The following is a 26,127-nucleotide window of genomic DNA, read 5'->3' on the forward strand; positions in this document are numbered from 1 at the left end:
AAAACCCATATATGCTCCAAAATACTAATGTAATCTTCACTGGCCAGGTCAGAAAACCAAATATGTTGATAGAGGCATGGTTGCACTTATTTTTATTTTTATTTTATTTGCTTATTTATTTTTTGAGACAGGGTCTTGCCCTGTCACCCAAGCTGAAGTGCTGTAGCATGAACACGGCTCACTGCAGCCTCGATTTCCTGGGCCTTAGCTTCCCAAATAGCTGGGACCACAGGAGTTAAACCCCATGCCAGACTAAATTTTTAATTTTTTTTTGTAGAGATGGGGATCTTACTAAGGGAGGAGACCACCCCTCATATCGTCTTATGCCCAATTTCTGCCTCCAAAGAAAGAAGAAGTAAAAACTAAAAGGCAGAAATGAAATCCATAAGCAGACAGCTCGGCATCACACCCTGGGCCTGGTAGTTAAATATCGACCCTTGACCTAATCGGTTATGTTATCTATAGATTACAGACATTGTATAGAAAAGCACTGTGAAAATCCCTATCCTGTTCTGTTCTGTTCTAATTACCGGTGCATGCAGCCCCCAGTCACGTAACCCCTGCTTGCTCAATCCATCACGACCCTCTCATGAGGACTCCTTTAGAGTTGTGAGACCTTAAAAGGGACAGGAATTGCTCACTCAGGGAGCTCGGTTGTTGGAGACATGAGTTTTGCCAAAGCTCCCAGCCAAATAAAGCCCTTCTTTCTTTAACTCGGTGTCTGAGGGGTTTTGTTTGCAGCTTGACCTGCTACATTACCATGTTGCCAGGCTGGTCTTAAATTCCTGGGCTCCAGCAACCCTCCTACTTCATTCTCTGCTATTGCTGAGATTACAGGCATGATGAGCCACTGTTCTGGCTCATTTTTATTTTTGAAGAAAACTTACAAATAGTACTTATGAAAATAGCAATTTAATACAGAACTAGGAAAACCTGGGTTGGAAACAACGCTGTTTTAGTGAACAGTGCCTGGGAAATACTGTATAAAATAAACATCAATTCAACTATAGCTAGTTGTGATTTCTCATATGACAATATTTGCTTCTAAATTTTATTCTCAATACCCTAAATAGTGGCATTTATTATAAAATATTTGAGCAATCCATAAAATAATACTGTAGCACACATACACAGTCACACATGGTCAAGTACCTGACAGTGGAATGCTATTGAAATGTAAGTTAAATTTTTTTAAATGTTAATATGTGAACCATATCAACTTTACATTAATATTTTGTTTGCTTACCAATTAGCATTATTTTTAAGGAAATCCTCTTTCATAGATTAAAATTTCTGTCTCCTGTATGTTTTTATTTTATTTGACATCACACTTTTAGATAAAAATGATTTATTGTAATGAATGTGTCTATGGAATTATCTAATTTTAAATTTTCAATAATGTATTTCTTCCCTTACCAGTTCTTTCTTTCAATGTAGAAAAAAATAGGTTAATTTATGTAACATTTAACAAAATAACAAATTGGAAATTAGTACAAGTTTTTTTCCCCACATTCATTAACTTATTTTTTCTGATAACTATGTTTTTGGATAATTGGTTTACTAAAATACGTCAAATAATTTAATCCCTTAAATGTGTAATTCTGCTATGCTTATATACATAAGGACACTTCTCTTCATTTTTAATTTTATTTTCATATCTTGCCCACAAAATAACTTTTAGCACTTTTGTTAAACATTACATGCATCTAATACATCCATATGAAACATAGTTTTAAAGACGTGAGGGGATAGTTTAATGTTTCCATATAAGCCAAAGGGCCTATATCTTTGCTTTCGTTTAGCTGACAAAGTGCCCTGAATTACGTTTTAAAAATAGCAACCTTGGACAGCCCTTCTTTCAATAGAACTCTGTTATGCTGTTCTCATTTTTCAATTGAGTTTCTGTTGAGTTGAATTTTATGGCATTAATTACTGACTTGCCTAAGTTGGATTCATTAAAAAAAAGTCTAAGTACATATCTGACAAGCTGTATACATTAATTTTGGGCTTTACTTCCTTTAAGCCATGGGTAGAGGTGTAAACCTCTAAATATTGATTGCCGCTTGGGGTTTGGGGTTGGTGGGAGGTAGGAATAGTTTCCTGCAAATGCAAATCGTCAATTAGCTTTTATAACTACTCTTCAATTAAAATAAAAATAGAATTCTCTGGGGAGAAATCTAACCAGAAAGATCACTTCTCTGTAAATAGGCCAGTCAATTTAATAGAAAAAAGCCTCCAGCACCTAGCACTCATTCCCATATATATTGATTTATTCAGTTAACAAATATTTACTGAGTGCATATGCCGTCCAAGGCACATTGTGTCCATCAGTTACATTTTATGCACACGGTGACATGACTCAGTTTTGGCAACAAGGCGAGTGAACAAGGACTAGTTCTTCATACTACAACCACTATTGCTGCTGCTGCTGCTACTACTATTAGTAGTACTGCTACTACTACTAGTGGCAACAACCACCACTGACCCTGCACCAGGGTCAGACAGTTTTCTAACATCCTCATAGCCAAGACTGCTTTCAACTACCTGGAAATAGAGAGATTATGATGTTCATTTTGCAGATAAGAAATTGAGACAGTTTGTTTTTCATGAAATCATCAGACATAGAAATATAGGAAAAATAACTGGAGAAAGCTTTTATTTCCCTTTCAGAGAGGAGACGCCATTGTAAGAGAAATGGTAAACCAAGAGAGATGAGGAGGATACAGAAAACCCAAAGTGAGAGTTTTCTTATTCTCAAAATCCAGAGAAAATGAAAGACGAACAAACATCAGGGTGATAGCAGGAGTTACTTTCTGCCATTTACCTTCAAACCAATTCTTTGACAGTGGGGAGGAGATAAAGCAGAAAGTGAGATGATAATGAAGAACATTATGGTGGATTCCAACCTGCTCCTCTCTGTTTTATGTTAAAATATAATTTATTTCAAGTAATCTAAATATTTTCTTGTAGTCGTTGTATTTCTTTCTTTTGCTGAGTTTTCTGTGAGCCTGTTACTTACTCATCCCCAAATCCTCTGCAAGATTGAAAAATCCTTTGACACATTTACAAACAATGTAAAATGTGTCCACCTCATCCCTGATTTCACCATGGATGCTTCCAGAAATGTCTGTTTGTCTCCAATGTTTTGAAATTTCCCACTAATGCGACTTGGTGTGAGGTATTTTCCAACCATTGTGCTAAGCACTTGGGAGGGGGCTCATTCCAACTGAAATAAATCACACCCTGCATTTTGAGTAGTTTATTGCTGCTATTATTATTGAATTATTTGACAATTATTCCCTTGCATGGTCTCTGTTCTCTCCTCTGGTATCTTTTATTTTTATGTTTCCCTTACTATACTGATTCTCTATTTTATTTTTATCTTCTGTTTTTCATCTCCGTCTTTGTGTTCTAGTTTCTTAGAAATTGTATTCCAGTATGAGGTTGGGTTTTATATTTCTACTATCACATCTTTAATATTCTAGGAGTTTATTTTTGTTCTCTGAGTTCTCCTTTTTTAGTTTATTTATTTCAAGGGTTTGTCTAAATAGTGTTTTGGAGAACAATAATAATAATTTTTGAAGTATTGTTTTACTCCTTACACTCTCTGTTTCCTCCACTAAGAATAGTGAAAAAAATTGAAATTAGCTGGGGATAAAAATAACTAAAAAAGAATAGACAATTGCAAATAGGATCTGCCCTATATATTCTCCAAATTCTCTGTAGCCAAATATTCTATTTCTACAAAGCACATCTGACTTCTTAATGTTGTGTTTTATATGTATTTGAATACATGATTATTATCTAAAATGCTGGAAAGCACCCTTCTCTAAGGTAGAAGCGTTTGTCCATCTCATTCCCTGTTGTACTCCAGTGTCTGGAACAGTGACTGAATACATGGTAGGTGAGCAATAAATTGTTTTTGGATTAATACATGATTGAATAAGTGAAGAAAACTGTAAAATCTTATTTGAGAACATAATATGAAAATTTAATCAATGGGAAGATGGACCGTAATTCCTATTTGGCAACACATATATTACACATATATTTTAAGGTCATTTTTGCTATCATGTAAAGTACACTCCAAAAGTGGAATATGGAGATCTGATTTTGGCTGTTACAGACACGACATCTCTCAGCATATAAAGCTCACTTGAACCAAAGAGATAATAGGGATATAGAATGAAAGGTTAGGAAAAAAATCTATTTTGGCAAGAAAATTCAGCAAGACTTTCCGCATTATGTTGCATAGTGTGCATTCACAACTATATTCTACTTTTCAAAAATTATTAATATATTTCTCTAATGATGATTATCTAGGTTGCTTCCAATACCTGACTTCCACTAGTAATGGTATATTGAAAATCTTATACATATCTCCTCATGAGCTTGTGGGATAATTTGTCTGGATGGAAATGTTAAGATGTAGGATATACCTGGATGGTTCTCTGAATGACTACACCTGCTTACAATCCTCAGAATTTCCTTCAGTAGTCCCTCAGAATTTCCATTGTCCTATAACTTTGCTAATGCTTGGCACCACGCAACATTCCAAATTTTTCCAATCTCATGGGTGTAAAGTGGTCTCTCATTATTTTAATTTGCATTTATTTGCAAATTAAAAGGTTGAGTTTAATTGTGAAATTGAATATTTCTACATGTTTAGCCACTAAGATTTTTCCTCAGCTTATTAATATCCCTTTTCCATGTCTCTATTTGGTTACTTTTCTTTATCATGTTGATTTGTAGAAGTTTTTTGTATGAACAAATTATTTGATCTATGTTGATCTTGGATATCTGTCAGTCTGTTGTATATCTTTTAACTTTGCCGATGATTTCCATGGGGCAAAAGAAATACTTTCATTCTTGAATTCAATTGAAATGATGGGATCCTGTTGTGGTAGGGGCCGAGGGGCAGCACTGCACTTCATCACCATAACAAGATGGGTTGGTTACCATAATGAATAGCAGAATTAAAGCAATAACCCTAGTGGTTTTACCCACAGAGATTGTCAGCATTGCCTAATTATTCATGGTGTCCTTAGACCTGAAATAGTTGGCTTATTAAGGGCTTACTTGATTTGTATAAGTAAAAAGCTGCATGTATTTATCTGGAAGCCTGATTTGAATCACGAAAGACAGTCATGATCCCTCAATTACAAGAATCGAGCCAGAGGACAGGTCCAGAGTCCCTTAAATGAAGAGGAGACCAAGTCCCCTTGAGGAGGGACAATGCAACATAGCTAAAAATTGATGCTATCATTTTGTAGTTTTCTCCAAGGGGATCTGTGGCCATTTACCAGGGTGGTTATGCATTAGGGAAGGCAAAATAACCAGACTATTTAGGGATCACTATAATCTGGCTCTGAACTGATACCAATTCCTAGAGATTCCGATGTCACTTTGATCCACCAGGCAGAGTAGGAAATTCTGAAGTTCAAGTGATCGATGGAGTTTGGCTGGGTTTTTCTCACAGGGGGCCCACTGGATACATTCTGTGGTTATTATCCAGTTCTGAAATGCATAATTAAAATTGACATGTGCAACAACTGGCAGAATCTCTACATTGCTTCCACGACTCTAGGAGAGAGGGCTATTATGATGGGAAAGTGAAAGCCACTGGAACTATTCATTTTCTAAAATAGCGAATCAAACGCAATACGACATCCCTAGAGGGGCTGCAGAGATTAGTGCCACCATCGTGGACTGTAAGGATACGGGGTGGTGACTCTCCCCACATCCCCATTAAACTCATTATTTGCTTTATGTAGAAGACAAATGGATATTGAAGAATGACCATGGCTTATCGTAAAACTTGTCCAGTGATGAATTCAATTGCAGCTGTTGTTAAAAATGTGCTCAACTCTCCAGGCCTGTCATAACCTGATCTGTAGCAGCCTTGCTCATCCCTCCATCCCATAGAAAATCACACTGGTCCACTGCGTGGGGGTGATTGTGTTGATTAGACCTGGTGAGCAGGAAAGTAACAAGCATTCCTTAGTAGATGCCTGAGTAAGATACTTGCATGCCTGAAGGCATAAAATAAATTCCACAAAAATCCAGATGTTTGCCACCTGACAAAAATAATTTGAGTTCTGGTGTTCTAGGGCAGGGATTATAAACTGTGACTCACAGGCCAAACAGTGACACTGGTCAGAGACCAGTTTTTATATGGCCTGTGGGCTAAAAATATTTTTTTACATATTTATTTTTTTAAAAGACAACTACATAATAGAGACTGTATGTGGCCTCCAAACCCTAAAATATTTACTATCAGGTTCTTTTTAGAAAACGTTTTCTCATCTGGACCATGTTGAAATGTTTTTCCAAGGTAAAGAACAAGTTGGTGCATTTGAATACTCCTACCATGAAGAGAGAGGCAGTAACCCTAGTGCGCATCTTTAGATCTTAAAAGCAATATATGCTTCATTTGAATATGCAACTCTGATACATTTACTCAGTATCCAAAAAGATTTCCAATTCTTAGCATGGTTCAGAACAAGAGTAGGCTCTGGAACAGGTCTTGCTGCTGTGCAATTGCTCTCTCACTTGGACCATATGACCTACCAGATCTCATGGTGCTTGAGGCATCTGTGGCAGATAGAGATGCTGTTTGGGGCCTTTGGCAAGTCTCAATAGGAGAATGACAGTGCACTTCTTTATGATTTGGGATAAAAGTTATGCCAATCTGTGCAGATAGCTACTTTTTTAAGAAACAGTTTCTGACTTGCTACTAGCCTGAATGCTTGACCATGGACCAATTTGCAATATAACCTGAGTTGCCCATCCTGAATGAATGTTATCTGATGCACCAAGTCATAAAGTTATGCATGCACAGCAACCCTTGATCATCAAATAGAAGTGACACACACACACAGACACACACACACACACACACACATCTCGCTGGCAGGTAGATACATTGAACTATGTTCATCATGGAAGAGGCAGCACTTTCTTCTCACTAGAATGCAATACTTTGCTTTCCCTAAACACAATGCATCTACTCAAGCCACTATGCTGACAACATTGCTTTTAACTATATATATGGTTATATGAATATATAACATATACTATTATTATTATCTCAAACATAATATAATATTGAGTTTGGGAAGGTCCTGAATGCAATGAGCAAGCATCCAGTTGCCCAAAACTGCTACACTTGCCTTCAACTCATATCTATGTCCTTATGAGGAGTTTTCTTCTTTTTTTTTTTTTCTTTTTAAATTTAGAGATATGGTCTCACTATGTTGCTCAGGCTGGTTTTGAACTCCTGAGCTCAAGTGATCCTCCCACCTCACTCCCAATAGTGTTGGTATTACAGGCGTGAGCCACCATGCTGGCTGGGCCTTTGAGGAGTTTTCTATATCTAGTTGACTGTAGAAGAAAACCTTTAGATCTGCATTACACATGGTTCTGCATTATTTGCTGTCACTACCTGAAAGTACATGTCTGCAGCACTGTAGCCCCATCCAGGTGGCCCCGAAGGACAGTGATAAAGAAAAATTCTCCCAGCAGAGCTTTGAGAAGTGCATTTGGTTGTTTTCTGGAAAGAAATATGGCCAAATTGTATGATATGCGAAGAGTATCTCAATAAAGGTGTTACCAAAAATGAAAACTATAGGAATGCAGTGTAGGCAGGACTATTAATAGCTTAGGTCCTTTAAAATTAAAGGTTTGGGTCAATTATCAGGCAAGGGACCACGGCCAGCCAATGTGAGTGCTTTTAGGGCAAAGAGAAAATATGGCTATTTTATTTAGTTGCTTAAATTGTTCCAGCTTTGGCGTTTGTGAATTTGCTATGCCGGTATTCTTGTGTTTTAAGCACTGCCTTACTTTCTGGTGTTGGAAGATGCTCCAGGGTCATCTTGTATTTTCCATGCTATTTTCATTTACTCTAATGATGGATTTAATTGGATTTATGTCTACTACCTTGATATTTGCTTTCTATTTTCTCATCTGTTTGTACCCTTTCTTCTTATTTCCTTGCTTGCTTTTGGATTTAACAAGTATTTTCTGTTATTTCTTTTTCTCTTCTATTAGCTCTTCAGTTATATCATTTGTTATTATGAGTGTATTGGTTGCATTTGAAATTATAATACTTATGTTTGATTCATTACAGCCTGTTAGATTAGTATTTTACCACTCCCCAAACAAAGAAGCCTAGAAAGTTGAACTTCTAGTAGTCCTTCTCTCTCTTCTGCTATTTTTGTTATATTCTACTTTCGTATATGTTACAAATCCCCCAAGATATTATTATTGCTGTTGTTTTAAACAGTTTGTATCTATTTTTATTTGCTCACCTGTGTATTCTTTCAGGTGCACTTTAGCTTTTCTTGCAGTCTTATGCTTCTGATGGTAACATTTTTCTTCACCCTGGAAATCTTCTTTTATTTCTCATGCAAACATCCCCTGGCAACAGGTTCTTTGATAGTTTATAGTCCTAAAAACATCTTTATTTTGGTTCTAGTTTTGAAAGATACATTCACTCGGTATAGAACTCAAAGTTGACAGGCTTTTTGTTTTTGTGTTTTTTTTAAATTTCAGTGTTATAAAGATGTCATCCTAGTGCCTTCCAGCTTCCATTTTTTTGTGTGTGTGTTCTTTGCTTCTCTCAAGAATTTTGTCTAGAAAGAATTGTTATAATAGTTTTGACACGGGGGAGGAGCCAAGATGGCCGAATAGGAACAGCTCCGGTCTACAGCTCCCAGCGCGAGCCACGCAGAAGACGGGTGATTTCTGCATTTCCATCTGAGGTACCGTGTTCATCTCACTAGGGAGTGCCAGACAGTGGGCGCAGGTCAGTGGGTGAGTGCACCGTGCGCCAGCCGAAGCAGGGGCGAGGCATTGCCTCACTCGGGAAGCGCAAGGGGTCAGGGAGTTCCCCTTCCAGGGGTGACAGATGGCACCTGGAAAATCGGGCCACTCCCACCCGAATACTGTGCTTTTCCGACGGGCTTAGGAAACGGTGCCCCAGGAGAGTATAGCCGGCACCTGGCTGAGAGGGTCCTACGCCCACGGAGTCTCGCTGATTGCTAGCACAGCGGTCTGAGATCAAACAGCAAGGCGGCAGCGAGGCTGGGGGAGGGGCGCCCGCCATTGCCCAGGCTCGCTTAGGTAAACAAAGCAGCTGGGAAGCTTGAACTGGGTGGAGCCCACCACAGCTCAAGGAGGCCTGCCTGCCTCTGTAGGCTCCACCTCTGGGGGCAGGGCACAGATAAACAAAAAGACAGCAGTAACCTCTGCAGACTTAAATGTCCCTGTCTGACAGCTGTGAGGAGAGCAGTGGTTCTCCCAGCACGCAGCTGGAGATCTGAGAATGGGCTGACTGCCTCCTCAAGTGGGTCCCTGACCCCTGACCCCCGAACAGCCTAACTGGGAGGCACCCCCCAGCAGGGGCAGACTGACACCTCACACGGCCGGCCAGGTACTCCAACAGACCTGCAGCTGAGGGTCCTGTCTGTTAGAAGGAAAACTAACAGAAAGGACATCCACACCAAAAACCCATCTGTACATCACCATCATCAAAGACCAAAAGTAGATAAAACCACAAAGATGGGGAAAAAACAGAGCAGAAAAACTGGAAACTCTAAAAACCAGAGTACCTCTCCTCCTCCAAAGGAACGCAGTTCTTCACCAGCAACGGAACAAAGCTGGACGGAGAATGACTTTGACGAGCTGAGAGAAGAAGGCTTTAGACGATCAAATTACTCCGAGCTACGGGAGGATATTCAAACCAAAGGCAAAGAAGTTGAAAACTTTGAAAAAAATTTAGGAGAATGTATAACTAGAATAACCAATACAGAGAAGTGCTTAAAGGAGCTGATGGAGCTGAAAATCAAGGCTCGAGAACTACGTGAAGAATGCAGAAGCCTCAGGAGCCGATGCGATCAAATGGAAGAAAGGGTATCAGCCCTGGAAGATGAAATGAATGAAATGAAGCGAGAAGGGAAGTTTAGAGAAAAAAGAATAAAAAGAAACGAGCAAAGCCTCCAAGAAATGTGGGACTATGTGAAAAGACCAAATCTACGTATGATTGGTGTACCTGAAAGTGACGGGGAGAATGGAAACAAGTTGGAAAACACTCTGCAGGATATTATCCAGGAGAACTTCCCCAATGTAGCAAGGCAGGCCAACATTCAGATTCAGGAAATACAGAGTACGCCACAAAGATACTCCTCGAGAAGAGAAACTCCAAGACACATAATTGTCAGATTCACCAAAGTTGAAATGAAGGAAAAAATGTTAAGGGCAGCCAGAGAGAAAGGTCGGGTTACCATCAAAGGGAAGCCCATCAGACTAACAGCGGATCTCTCGGCAGAAACCCTACAAGCCAGAAGAGAGTGGGGGCCAATATTCAACATTCTTAAAGAAAAGAATTTTCAACCCAGAATTTCATATCCTGCCAAACTAAGCTTCATAAGTGAAGGAGAAATAAAATACTTTACAGACAAGCAAATGCTGAGAGATTTTGTCACCACCAGGCCTGCCCTAAAAGAGCTCCTGAAGGGAGCACTAAACATGGAAAGGCACAACCGGTACCAGCCACTGCAAAATCATACCGAAATGTAAAGACCATCGAGACTAGGAAGAGACTGCATCAACTAACGAGCAAAATATCCAGCTAACATCATAATGACAGGATCAAATTCACACATAACAATATTAACTTTAAATGTAAATGGACTAAATGCTCCAATTAAAAGACACAGACTGGCAAATTGGATAAAGACTCAAGACCCATCAGTGTGCTGTATTCAGGAAACCCATCTCACGTGCAGAGACACACATAGGCTCAAAATAAAAGGATGGAGGAAGATCTACCAAGCAAATGGAAAACAAAAAAAGGCAGGGGTTGCAATCCTAGTCTCTGATAAAACAGACTTTAAACCAACAAAGATCAAAAGAGACAAAGAAGGCCATTACATAATGGTAAAGGGATTAATTCAACAAGAAGAGCTAACTATCCTAAATATATATGCACCCAATACAGGAGCACCCAGATTCATAAAGCAAGTCCTGAGTGACCTACAAAGAGACTTAGACTCCCACACATTAATAATGGGAGACTTTAACACCCCACTGTCAACATTAGACAGATCCACGAGACAGAAAGTCAACAAGGATACCCAGGAATTGAACTCAGCTCTGCACCAAGCAGACCTAATAGACATCTACAGAACTCTCCACCCCAAATCAACAGAATATACATTTTTTTCAGCACCACACCACACCTATTCCAAAATTGACCATATACTTGGAAGTAAAGCTCTCCTCAATAAATGTAAAAGAACAGAAATTGTAACAAACTGTCTCTCAGATCACAGTGCAATCAAGCTAGAACTCAGGATTAAGAATCTCACTCAAAACCGCTCAACTACGTGGAAACTGAACAACCTGCTCCTGAATGACTACTGGGTACATAACGAAATGAAGGCAGAAATAAAGATGTTCTTTGAAACCAATGAGAACCAAGACACAACATACCAGAATCTCTGGGATGCATTCAAAGCAGTGTGTAGAGGGAAATTTATAGCACTAAATGCCCACAAGAGAAAGCAGGAAAGATCCAAAATTGACACCCTAACATCACAATTAAAAGAACTAGAAAAGCAAGAGCAAACACATTCAAAAGCTAGCAGAAGGCAAGAAATAACTAAAATCAGAGCAGAACTGAAGGAAATAGAGACACAAAAAACCCTTCAAAAAATAAATGAATCCAGGAGCTGGTTTTTTGAAAGGATCAACAAAATTGATAGACCGCTAGCAAGATTAATAAAGAAAAAAAGAGAGAAGAATCAAATAGATGCAATAAAAAATGATAAAGGGGATATCACCACCAATCCCACAGAAATACAAACTACCATCAGAGAATATTACAAACACCTCTATGCAAATAAATTAGAAAATCTAGAAGAAATGGATAAATTCCTCAACACATACACCCTCCCAAGACTAAACCAAGAAGAAGTTGAATCTCTGAATAGACCAATAACAGGATCTGAAATTGTGGCAATAATCAATAGCTTACCAACCAAAAAAAGTCCAGGACGAGATGGGTTCACAGCCAAATTCTACCAGAGGTACAAGGAGGAGCTGGTACCATTCCTTCTGAAACTATTCCAATCAATAGAAAAAGAGGGAATCCTCCCTAACTCATTTTATGAGGCCAGCATCATCCTGATACCAAAGCCTGGCAGAGACACAACAAAAAAAGAGAATTTTAGACCAATATCCTTGATGAACATTGATGCAAAAATCCTCAATAAAATACTGGCAAACAGAATCCAGCAGCACATCAAAAAGCTTATCCACCATGATCAAGTGGGCTTCATCCCTGGGATGCAAGGCTGGTTCAATATACACAAATCAATAAATGTAATCCAGCCTATACACAGAACCAAAGACAAAAACCACATGATTATCTCAATAGATGCAGAAAAGGCCTTTGACAAAATTCAACAACCCTTCATGCTAAAAACTCTCAATAAATTAGGAATTGATGGGACGTATCTCAAAATAATAAGAGCTATCTATGACAAACCCACAGCCAATATCATACTGAATGGGCAAAAACTGGAAGCATTCCCTTTGAAAACTGGCACAAGACAGGGATGCCCTCTCTCGCCACTTCTATTCAACATAGTGTTGGAAGTTCTGGCCAGGGCAATTAGGCAGGAGAAGGAAATCAAGGGTATTCAATTAGGAAAAGAGGAAGTCAAATTGTCCCTGTTTGCAGATGACATGATAGTATATCTAGAAAACCCCATTGTCTCAGCCCAAAATCTCCTTAAGCTGATAAGCAACTTCAGCAAAGTCTCAGGATACAAAATCAATGTACAAAAATCACAAGCATTCTTATACATCAATAACAGACAAACAGAGAGCCAAATCATGAGTGAACTCCCATTCACAATTGCTTCAAAGAGAATAAAATACCTAGGAATCCAACTTACAAGGGATGTGAACGACCTCTTCAAGGAGAACTAGAAACCACTGCTCAAGGAAATAAAAGAGGATACAAACAAACGGAAGAACATTCCATGTTCATGGGTAGGAAGAATCAATATCATGAAAATGGCCATCCTTCCCAAGGTAATTTACAGATTCAATGCCATCCCCATCAAGCTACCAATGACTTTCTTCACAGAATTGGAAAAAACTACTTTAAAGTTCATATGGAACCAAAAAAGAGCCTGCATCGCCAAGTCAATCCTAAGCCAAAAGAACAAAGCTGGAGGCATCACACTACCTGACTTCAAACTATACTACAAGGCTATAGTAACCAAAACAGCATGGTACTGGTACCAAAACAGAGATATAGATCAATGAAACAGAACAGAGCCATCAGAAATAATGCCACATATCTACAAGTATCTGATCTTTGACAAAGCTGACGAAAACAAGCAATGGGGAAAGGATTCCCTATTTAATAAATGGTGCTGGGAAAACTGGCTAGCCATATGTAGAAAGCTGAAACTGGATCCCTTCCTTACACCTTATACAAAAATCAATTCAAGATGGATTAAAGACTTAAATGTTAGACCTAAAACCATAAAAACCCTAGAAGAAAACCTAGGCATTACCATTGAGGACATAGGCATGGGCAAGGACTTCATGTCTAAAACACCAAATGCAATGGCAACAGAAGCCAAAATTGACAAATGGGATCTAATTAAACTAAAGAGCTTCTGCACAGCAAAGGAAACTACCATCAGAGTGAACAGGCAACCTAGAAAATGGGAGAAAATTTTCGCAACCTACTCATCTGACAAAGGGCTAATATCCAGAATCTACAATGAACTCCAACAAATTTACAAGAAAAAAACAAACAACCCCATCAAAAAGTGGGCGAAGGACATGAACAGACACTTCTCAAAAGAAGACATTTATGCAGCCAAAAAACACATGAAAAAATGCTCACCATCACTGGCCATCAGAGAAATGCAAATCAAAACCACCATGAGATACCATCTCACACCAGTTAGAATGGCAATCATTAAAAAGTCAGGAAACAACAGGTGCTGGAGAGGATGTGGAGAAATAGGAACACTTTTACACTGTTGGTGGGACTGTAAACTAGTTCAACCCTTGTGGAAGTCAGTGTGGCGATTCCTCAGGGATCTAGAACTAGAAATTCCATTTGACCCAGCCATCCCATTACTGGGTATATACCCAAAGGACTATAAATCATGCTGCTATAAAGACACATGCACACGTATGTTTATTGCGGCATTATTCACAATAGCGAAGACTTGGATCCAACCCAAATGTCCAACAATGATAGACTGGATTAAGAAAATGTGGCACATATACACCATGGAATACTATGCAGTCATAAAAAATGATGAGTTCATGTCCTTTGTAGGGACATGGATGAAATTGGAAATCATCATTCTCAGTAAACTATCGCAAGAACAAAAAACCAAACACTGCATATTCTCACTCATAGGTGGGAATTGAACAATGAGAACGCATGGACACAGGAAGGGGAACATCACACTTCGGGGACTGTTGTGGGGTGGGGGGAGGGGGGAGGGATAGCACTGGGAGATATACCTAATGCTAGATGACGAGTTGGTGGGTGCAGCACACCAGCATGGCACATGTATACATATGTAACTTACCTGTACATTGCGCACATGTACCATAAAACCTAAAGTATAATAATAATAATAATAATAATAATAATAATAAAAGAAAAAAAAAAAGAAAAAAAATAGTTTTGACACAGCTATTACAGTGGTTTACATAGGACCCCAACTACTCCACCATAGCTAGAACTAGAACTCTTTTTTCTTCTTCTTGACTTTTGCATTGACCATAATATAAATAGTTTCTGTGATACAGCATATTCCTGTCTAACTTTTGAGTTTTAAAAAGAATGTATTTAAAGTGTTCCCCTTAAGTATGATGTTTACTGGTAAGTTTAAGAAAGTTCCTCTGTCAAGTTTAAGAAGGTTCCCTTCTATTAATTATCTTTCAGAGATTTTTAAAAAGTAATAAATAGATGTTAAACTATACTAAATACTTTTTCAAAATTTGTTGAGATATTATGTGAGTTTTCTCTTTTATATCATTATTGTAGTAAATGTAAATTAATTTCCTGGGTTAAAACAATCTTTGCATTTCTCAGATTAATCATGCTGATACATCTACTTGATCATAATATATTCACTTTTATAGTTTATTTTTTGGTTTATATTTAGTTATCAATCTTTTTTCCACTACTTTACTTTTATCATTCTTGTATCCTTAGTTTTCATGCCACTTTTGTGGATAACAGATTAAAGCACAGTCAGAAAAATTGTTAACTCTATATTGTAGACATTAAAAAATATCTTTTTGTTGGCCAGGCGCGGTGGCTCACGCCTGTAATCCCAGCGCTTTGGGGGGCCGAGGCAGGCAGATCACCTGGGGTCGGGAGTTCAAGACCAGCCTGACCAACATGGTGAAAGCCTGTCTCTACTAAAAAAAAAAAAAGAAAAAAAAAAAACAAAATTAGCTGGGCATGGTGGCACATGCCTGTAGTCCTAGCTACTCAGGAGGCTTAGGCAGGAGAATCATTTGAACCTGGAAGGCAGAGGTTTCAGTGAGCCGAGAACGCACCATTGCACTCCAGCCTGGGCAACAAGAGTGAAACTCTATCTGAAAAAAAAAAAAACAACTTTTTTTTTCTCAGACTTCTCAGAGGGCAAGCAGACCCTACTCCTCACAGCAATATCAGTAGGTCCACATGACCTAGGACCACCACATAGCAAGAAGTCTTCACCCTGAGCTTCAATAGAGGCTCATCTTCCCCTCTGCTGCTGCATCCCACACTTTCTTCCCCTGGAGATCATGGAGAAGTTGTGCTCAGACTCACCTCCATTTTCTTTTTTCATAGAAAACCTTCTCATGATTCAGAGAGTAGTCGGGAGGTGAAAATTTAGGCTACTATCAACTCAGAGTCCCCAATAAATCTTCATAGATTTATATTATCCCCTGCATTAGTCTATTTTTGTGCTGCTGTAAAGGAATGGCTGATATAAAGAAGAAATTGAAAGTGTTTATAATCTAGAGATAATCAGTGTTATTCGATTGCAAGTATGTGTATCTTTTTTTTAACCAGGTGTCAAAGAAAGGTTTTTAGACAATAAGCAAGACTTCCTTCCTGCCTGAGTGTTGAAGGGCTGCAGCTGAAGGTCAGGCCACCAGGAATGGCAGACAAGTTCGTGCAGGTCCAAGCAATGAACATCACATCAGGACCACTTCCTGGCCACAATGACATAAGATGCTTTCCATTATAAGAATGTCTGGATTTCAGAGATGCTACAATCTGAAAAAGAGTGTGCCTTACCTTCGAGAGAAAAGCCATCTTTTTCATTGAAAAGTAGTAAGTAGTCTAATCGATAATTTGATTATTTCCATTTATATATTTTTATCAGCTTATCCTATTTTCTATGTGAACATGTCTAAATTAATTTTGTCAAACATATTGCAGTAGTAAAGCTTTCTGTTTTATATTTTTAGAGTAATCATTTTTATAATAACTGTTTACACAAAATAATAAAGATATTATTCTTAAAAGCAAGACAAAAAGCAAACAAAAAGTCTAATAGCAATAAGGTAAAAAGGAGGCTACTAAAATGCGAGCTAATTTTTTTCCCCTGAACTTTATGCTACTCTTGCACTTACAAAGAATGCGCATTACATTTCAGAAAGTGATTCCTACATCTCTATCAAAGTAGAGTAGCTATCATGCTTGACATTAGAAAGATCATTTACAGAGGTGGAAAGCCTGAGAATATGTTTGATAATTTAGGAAATTTGGGGAGGAAAAATGGATTGAGATATGAAAAAGCATTAAATAATAATTAAATTATACTAAAATACTGGAACACATAAGACATGCAGCTGAAAGATATAGATCAGTGAGGAGATTTGAAAAGCTGGGACAAAAATCTCAGTTTATTAAATGAACAACTCATTCCTGTGTAAAAGGGAATTCAGAAAACTGGAAACAGAAACAATTCTAATTAGTATTTTCAGAGAGACATCATAGTTATTAGTGGATTTTCCTCTACTTATTTATTATCTCCTGGCCTTCTAATTTTGAGAAGAAAAATATTATCAACAATGAAAACAAATGATCTTCTCTGTCTCGTAACCCTCCCACTCTACATTTTTTGTGCTTTTTCCTTCCTTCGAAATACTTACTTATTCTTCCACTGAGATTCTTATTTTTTCTCCAGCATATAATGTTATACGGAGAATTTTGTGTTTAGAATTCTAAAATATGACTTACCTGGGGATCTTCGTTGAAGTTTAGTTTGGCAAATCCACTTTCTTCTCCCAATTTTCCTCTCATTGATCCAAAGAACATAGTTTTTCATCTTTATTGAGGGCCTATTTACACACTTATATAATGTATTAAACTTAAAAACATGGAATAAATGCACATTATGTGCCAAGCATACTGCTAAGTGCTTTATCTTTACTTCATAGAAGTAAGAAACAGAGACCTAGACAAATCAAGAAAACAAAAAATAATAAAAAAAAGCTAGCCCAACGTGGCAGAAACTGTTATTCACTGATATCCATATACTCACTGATATTTTCTCAGTCTCCCTTGCATTTAGTTTAAGCCTGTTGGCTGATGAAAAGTGACTAGTTCTGGCCAATGGTTACGTGTCAAAGTGCCTTTCACCCACATGCCCTCTTTTCCCTCTCATTTGTCAGCTGGGTCATGGGAGGACATCTTTGCAACCAGAAGGTGGAGACATCCTGGATCCCTGAGTCACTATGTGGAGGAGATCTTTCCTACCAGTGTTATACTGTGATGGCAGCAAGAAATACCTTTTTACTGGGTTAAACCCTGAGATTTACAGAGTAATTTATAACCCAAACTAGTATTAATTTTGTTGCATTGGGAGTAGTGCACTTTCTATCACATAGCTAATACCTGTAGAGGGTACAGAGTTTGAACCTAGAACTCTTGGCTTCATTGCCGGTACTCTTAAAGAGCAGCTTCCTGCATCAGGTAAGAGAGGACAAAAAGAAGAGAGAGAGAGGGCACTGATTTGATGTGATGTGAAGAGAACCAGGCCCTCTCACCCTGCCTGGAATGGCAGTGAGACGCAATAGTTCAGACAAACCCAGTATGTCTATCACTTACTACTGTGTTGTCATAGGCAAGTTATTTAACTTTTCTGAGCCTTTTTTCTTGCAAAATGAAGATAGTAAGCACAATAAGTGGCAAAGGCACACAGTAGATAATTAAGTGGTCAAATATTCATTTTAATTACCTGCCTCTATCCTTAATCGAATAAGAAGAAAAAATAGGGACTGTATGTATAAAAGTAAAACCACCATGCTTAAGAGCAACACACTAATGTTTATTTTGTAGTAAATAAGAGAATAAGGGAAAATGCCATTTTTGGAAATTAATATTAAAAAGTGTAATTGAAAGAAATGGGAACATTGTGTGTCTTTACTAGGAGCTGCCTAAAGCCTTGCAATATCTAGACAAATTTAGGTAATGAAATAAACTGAATGCATCTCACATTGGAATAATTGAGAGTCATTATTTTCAAAAGCAATAGGGCAATCATCCAATGGAAAAAAATCCTAAAATTATTCTGCTACTTTATTATAACATCAATATGGAATTTATGAAACATGATCTTTTTAGGTGGCGTTAGAACATTTGAGAATGTGGCTGTCAGGGTGCAAGACATCTTAAGGGAGGCTTTTAAAAATTAGAATTCCAGAGAGTGTTCAAAATGAACATTAATTACATGATATTCAACTTGTATTACCCTATATTCATAATAAGAAGTGATTTGGAGTTCTGGAATGAATACAAAGCTGCTTCATCAAATCTCATTTTATTTTCTAACTAATCACAGTGAGCCCAGAGCTATTTATTCTCTTTACTTAAATAACCTCTGCTCCCTTGACTTTGTCTGCAGCTTTTCAAAGTGAGCCAAGTTAGTTTACAGAGGTGCTGTTGTGGAAAGCTTGGTCCACAGGCTTGTGTGGGCCTCTCACTAAGTTCTCACTGAGAACTCTTTTCCAGGACAAGAGCACGTGGCTTGCTTAGGTGATTTGATCCCAAATTGTTATTATGGTTTTGCTCAGTGATTCTGTCCATGTTATCTCGGTCAAACTTGGGAACTCTTGGATTGCCATGTGTATGTGCTTATGAGAACAATGGCATGCAAAATCTGAAATTTCACAAAACTGGAAAATCCATGAGTTAGTTTTCTTGGGAATGGGTGTTTTCTCCACATTCTCAACCTGTAGTCTATTGGGTTTGTGTTCACTGTTTGGACCCTCAAGTGGCATAACCGCCCCTTCCTCTGTTCAAGTGTCCTGGGTATCCCAGAAAGTGGCACCTTGAAATACATGGTTTTAATGATTGTTATTTTGAACACTTATTAGTGTCAGATTCCTCATTTGTAAACTATGTGTAATAAAACAGGGTCAAAATTTGCACATTACAGATTGTGTGTGCAAAAAATGTAGATCTCTATATTCCTAATCCAATTTAATCTTGCTTTGGATTCTCTAGTTCTGTTGCTAGCAGAAAAACAAACAACAAAACTAAATTGATCATTAGTGGTAAATTCCTCACTTTTAGGCAACAGTCTCTTTCTGTTTGTCCTCTCTGCCTCTGCTGATGAGGCATCCATGGCTTGTGTACCTCACAGTCTATATAGATGGCTAACACAGTCTTTTTTAAAAATAAATATCCAATCAATTCAAAATTTGAACTCTCCAAAAGAGCTATTCCTCTTCTCTCGAGTTGTTCCTTCTCAACCTGCTTTCCAAGATGCCACCCAGGTGGCAGGGGATACTTTGTGCTCTGAGAAACTGAATATACAAACTGACATTGGCCAGATTGTATATAAAAATTAGAACTTCAACCAACAGTCTGCAACAACCTGCCCAGGAAACCAACTCCCTTATCTACAATAAACAGCCTAGGAAGCCAGCCTGCTATGTAAGTCTGACTTAAAGGAAGCCAGACTTGTTATCCTTACTGACAATCCAAGAACCTAACAATAACTACTGTTACGATTGGCCAAAGACAATCAGGACTTTTTTAACAACTGATAGCTTCCCTAATTTTTGTACCTACTTCCAATTTAGGACCAACCCAGGGAAAGTCAAATATACGCACCCCTAATCAATGCCATAGCATGCCTGGCTCTGGTTAGTTAGCCTCTAACTGAGGCACACCTGAAGCCTTCCTTTTTTCCCCTGCAAAGCTTTCCCAATCCTCTGCCTGACTTTGAGTGTCACCAAAACAAAAGTGATGGTGGCTGACTCCCTTGCTATAGCACCATTTCATTGGTCTTTATTTCCACAGCTCCCATAGCATTAGTGGAAAGCAACTAATCTACCTGTTGTCCTACTCTGCAGGCACCTATTGACCTCTTGCTGAGGCACAGTGGATGTCTCTGAGAATTGCTTTTGTCCTCTCTGCCTCTGCTGATGAGGTATCCAAGGCTTGTGTGCCTCACAGTCTATATCCACTTAATATGGTGGGGACCCCATGGTTCTCATGCAGGCCTACAGCAAAGTTGGCTTCACCTTGGCTCTTTTGGCATGCAGATCTTTGGAATCTTAGAGGAATATTCTATCCAGTCCCGGCCTAGGCTTGTGAGCTCCAAGTCTCTGCTAGGAGGTCATCTTATCCCTTGTCTTAGTGGATCTTTGGCAGAACAGTTTGGACCTCAACTGTCAGCTACCTCCCCATAACCCCTGGCAAGTGGGTCTGTCACATGTGTGCTAAAAGGGTGTAGAGGTGCTTTCCTGCCTTCCCTCTGCCACACCACCACTTTATTCTGCCTTACCTGTCATGTCAGCTCCGGGGCAGCCTGCTAGCCAGTTTTGAAATAGGAAATGGTAACAGATCCCCTTTACTTCTGTTGCCCCTTTATACTATCTGGGCTTTTGTTGTGTCTTTCCATTCCTTTCCGTTCCTTTCCCTTTATTCCCCTCCTTTCCCCTTCCCTCCTCTCTCCTTCCCTTTGTTTTTTTGTTTTGTTTTGTTTTGTTTTTTCCTTTTTTGCATTGCTCTCACTCCTAGAATCAAGTCCAAGGAGATTGAGATGCTACTTTCCTGAGACTCAGGATATCCTTCCCTCCCTCGCACGGTTGGTCAAATGAGATCGTCCCCTGTGTTCTAGCCTCATTTTCTCCCTTGTGAATTTCTTACCTCTAGGTGGTTCATTTACTTCTCTCCCTTGGGGCAATAAACCTTATGATAAGAAGTGCATCTGGGGGATCACCAGCTCTACTCGCCTTGACATATAGAAAGTCTGGGAAAATTTCTTGTTTTACAACCTTCCACTTAGTGGGTCAGCTGTGGAAGCTGAATCATGTTCCTTATCACTCTTCATTGTCAAAGCTCACAACAACACTGTGGAAACTGCTTCATGGTTAACATATGCCACCAAGAAAATCTATAAATAAGTATTTGGGAAACAATGTTTCTATGACAATATAGTATTTGCCAGAGCAATAATTATGGTAGCACAAATGTGTTAACGGTTGATTAGAGAAATCACACCTGTTTCTAAGTGGGTTGCAGTTCCTCCCTATCTTTTCTTTGCCAAAATCCATTGCTCAGAATACATGTTTTTTGCAGATGAGTTTACCATCAGCACTTTAATCATTTATTGTTTGCTGCGAGTATATAAAAGGCAGAGGGAGTGAATTTTGTTAGGTTTTGTGTGAGAGGAAGAAGTTGACTTTGGAAATGTAAAACAGGAGGCTTTTCCAAGCATAAGGTTGGTGTGGGAAAAGAGAAAAGGAGATAGAGGTACAAAGTAAATAAAGAAACCAAGAGAAGTGACTGCAAGTGAAAAGTCACAGAAAAGGAAACCACTGCGTAATTGGGAGTACAAAAGGAAGGAGTAGGAGGTAGTATGAAGGGGTGGTATTAAAATAAGAAAAGGCAAAGAGGGATGACAAAGTAGAATAGGACAGAGAGAGATGATCCCGTGAGATTCATTTACTTAGTCATTAGATGAATGTTATGAATTAGAAAATGTTGAGAGGTTAATATCCTTAGAGGAAGAAACCAAGGCTCAGAAGGTCTTGACTTCAAACCAGAGTGTTCTAATTCTGAGGTCAGTGTTCTTTCTATTATACTGATGCTACTATACTCACAAGAGGCATTGATTTATCATTTTTTCTTGTACATTTTTGTATTTCCTGAATTAAAACCATATTTGAAAAGAAACAGATATATAGAGTTCTCAGTGCTGGAGAGATTGAAAACAACTATTAAACTTGATTGGAAGGGAATCATTAGTCAGAATAACGTTCCGCATTGAGCGGTGGAAGTTATGTGAAGGGCATCTTTGAATGAGTAAACATGGACTGTCAGACAGCTAGGCACTCTCCAGGGACTTGCTTGTTGTCTGGTTGTTTTCTTCCCCTTTGAATCATCTGTGGATATGCAAGGTTTTTGAAGGAAATTATTATTGGCTCCATATTTTGGCTTATTATTGTGTCTTTCCTCAACCATAATGTGGGGAGTGACTTATTAGATCACCAAGCTAACATTCATTATTTTTATGAGCTAAACTCTTGACAAAATATTTTCTGAACAAATTATGGTCATTTTTTAAAGTTGATAAAAATAAAATTTCCTCCCAAAGAAATGATTTTCAACCTTAATGCAGTGCATCAATCTGACAAATTAACAAAACACATCAAATAGCACAAAATTGGAGATTTAGAAGCACTGATTAGATCTGCACAGCAAATTTGGTGATTTTTTAATTTAGCAATTCAATATATTATGTAATCTGCAAATGACCTTAATTTAGGGTTCAAACAAAAATAAACTTTTCTTCTGAACTTCCTTAAATAATTTTTAGAAATTGTTCAGTCAGGCCTGTAATCCCAGCACTTTGGGAGGCCGAAGTGGGTGGATCACGAGATCAGGAGTTCGAGACCAGCCTGGCCAAGATGATGAAACCCTGTCTCTACTAAAAATACAAAAATTAGCTAGGCACGGTGGTGGGTGCCTGTAATCCCAGCTACTAGGGAGGCTGAGGCAGGAAAATCGCTTGAACCTGGGAGGCGGAGTTTGCAGTGAGCCGAGATTGCACCACTGCACTCCAGCCTGGCAAAAGAGCAAGACTCTGTCTCAAAAAAAAAAAAAAAAAAAAAAAAATTGTTCAGAAAGAGCCCAATGGTCAAATAATGTGGTAAGAGCCATTTATTTAATTAAATCAGGTCTTAATTTCCCACATGTCTGAATCATCATTTTTATAAATAAATAGATGTTTTCTTCCCATTTTGTGTTATCTGTTTGTCATTTCTTATTGTCTATGATAGCTCCATGCTGGTGAGAGACAAGCTCAACTCTTTTGAATCAAAGCTGGCCTTATACACAGTGGCTTTCTGACATACATGAGCACTTAGGAATAATTGAACAATTATGATTATGGGTAATCACAAAAATATGTAATTTGTGTATTCTCACATTCTATGTTTTGTTGTCAATGTCTGTGTAACATTAGGATAAGTCAGCATGACATTACAGAGATTCTATTCTCCAAGACCCAAAATTTTCTTCATGCATTGCACATTTATTATCTTCTATATATTTAGTATTGTGTACAGTGCAGTTGGGGGTCCATGGGGTATTATTAGTAATTGCTTAGGGTAGATTTAGTCTCATTTAGGAGGAACATAAAATACAAATGGAAGCAAAGAGCTAATGGTTTGAGCCGATGCATACGCAAATGTCAAATCACGTGATGCAGACAATACGTGCCAAGTTGATAACAGGAAGGGGAGCATAGATTGAATTCAAGTATTTATGGAGACTACCTGGAAAAAGCACATCCTGAAGAATGCTGAGCAATGAGCCTAGGACATAGTAATGGGCTTGGTAAATATTAGTTGAATGAGTAAATGAAGTACAAATAGGGAGAATGGGTGTGAAAGGCATGAGTAGCTCAAGCAAGGGATGCTTCCATCAGGCTTTTGATGCTGACTGGATGAAAACATGGATTTCCACTTCCCTGGGGCCTTTATTTTCCCAAATGATTACTCTGCTTTCTTATCTGATTTCCAATAAATTTACAAACTCCCACTCACTGCTCAAGAGGCTTCCAAGGATTCCCATGTGCATAGTGGTTTACCTTTTCATAATCACTTCCATATGCATTCTCTTCACTTCACGGGGACTGAACTTATGAAAAGCTATGATTATCCAGCTCTACCAATAAGGGAATTGGAGCTCAGAGAGATAAAAGGAGTCAGGTGGAAAGTGCATGCAGCGTCTATGTCCATATCAGTTTTCAATGGGAAGTAACTGAAAAAAAAGTCTCTGTAGAGGCATAAGTTTCATAAGCACAGCATACTCTCTCTCACCTTTCTAGGTTTATAAAGCACATTGCCATGTTACAGCCTCTGAGAAGCTTATATTATAAAGAAACCTGTTAAAGTTTGTTTAATGCAGCATTTCCCTTAATTTATGGTTGGGAATCTTTTCATTCCATCACCAATTATCAATGTTTCCCAGAAGATCTGAGCATATATTTCAACTTTCTTTAACCCTGAGCAAGGCTCTAGAATTGCTTCAAAGCCTTGCCTTCACCTTTCTCTTCTACCATTTAAAAAAAATTATATATGCTGCTACCTTAAAAGTGTCCCCTCTCCCATGTGCTAATTTGTTTGACTCCTTTTCTGGGGTATTATGGATTGAGCTGTGTTCCCCCTCCAAGTTCATATGTTAAAGTCCTACTCCCCAGCACTTCAGAATGTGGCCTTCTTTGAAAACAGGGTCATTTCAGATGTAATCAGTTACATTAAGATTAGGTCTTATTGCAGTAGAGTGGACTCTTAATTGGATATGACTGATGTCCTTAGAAAAAGGGGAAATTTGGATATAGATGTGCACATGGGAAAAATGCCATGCAGAGGCGGAGGCAGGTACAGGAGGAATGCGTCTAAAAGCTGTGAACCCCGAAAATTCCAGAAAGGCAGAGACAGCTCAAAGCAAGGACCCCCACTAGGGGCTTTCAGGTCACATATAGGTGAGAGACAGAAGGTTGCATTTGAGAGACAGATGGTTGCATTCTTCTGAGTTTGGGATAAGTCTTTTCAAAGAAGGCAATCAGAACATGCATCTATCTCTGTGAGTTCATGGGATGACTTGAATAGAATGGGAGGCAGATTTGCCCTGAGTGGGTCCCAGCTTTAAAGGGCCCAAGATATTTTCCTTTTACAAAGCCAATGCCAAAGATTGCCAGCACACTCCTAGAACTAGGAGAGAAGCATGGAACAGATTCTCAATCATAACCCTGAGAATGAACCAACCCCGACCACACCTTGATCTCAGACTTCCAGCATCCGGAACTGTGAGAAAATGAATAGTTGTACAAGCTGCCCTGCTGGAGGTACTTTTTTACAACAGGTCCAGGAAAGTGTATACAGGGAATATCCTACACTCTTTTCTAGAGGATGCATCTCTCCTTCCTTTACATTCCTCCACTTGCAACTTTTGGATTCTTCAGGACTCAACACACACGTCACCTCACCCATGATGTTTCCCTTGACCTTCCCTGATAAAGTAATTGGCCCCTTTTACTCCTTATTCCCCCATTAGTTTGTACTTTATTTCCCCATCGTTTTGTAAACCCCTTGGAAATAGTCTTATTCCTCTTTGTCCTCATGGCCATTAGCAGAACCATGGACATCTTTAGTTAGGTGCCCAACAAATGTGCATTTGAATGAACAAGTGAATGATGAGTAAGTCCCTGGTGTTTTTGCTCCTGACTTATTAGGTGTCCCAGAGCAATGCAGTGGTGGTCATGCTGGCCCTCTGAGATGGCACAAATAGCTTTCTATAGAATAAGTCCAAGGGGAGGATAAAGTGGTCATTAGCATCTCTCGACAACCCTTTGCTGGAGGCTGAAATGAGATCAGCATGTTATGAGCATGTTGTGATGTCTTACTGCACATGCTCTTAGATGAAAGCACTCAGGCTCCCAGCATCCAGTTTTAATTTTGTATTGATGCCTGAGGGAGTGGAACTGGATATTGTAAGGCAAATGCATCCTGGTTTTAATTGGAACATTCAGTACTCTTAATACCTGCCATGGC

The 26,127-nt window shown here is 38.7% G+C and overlaps 1 long non-coding RNA gene across 1 annotated transcript in view; it reads left to right on the forward strand.

Moving 5' to 3' along the window:
• Nucleotides 1–8,659: 8,659 nt before the first annotated feature.
• The window catches only part of LOC134738049 (uncharacterized), a 98,642-nt gene continuing 81,174 nt past the window's right edge, over nt 8,660–26,127 (forward strand). The window contains exons 1-2 of the long non-coding RNA XR_010123539.1: nt 8,660–8,762; nt 16,118–16,381. This is a non-coding gene — a long non-coding RNA (uncharacterized LOC134738049). The remainder of the gene's footprint in view (nt 8,763–16,117; nt 16,382–26,127) is intronic.

Source organism: Pongo pygmaeus, chromosome 14 (assembly GCF_028885625.2).
Source record: "Pongo pygmaeus isolate AG05252 chromosome 14, NHGRI_mPonPyg2-v2.0_pri, whole genome shotgun sequence".
Classification (NCBI taxonomy): domain Eukaryota; kingdom Metazoa; phylum Chordata; class Mammalia; order Primates; family Hominidae; genus Pongo; species Pongo pygmaeus.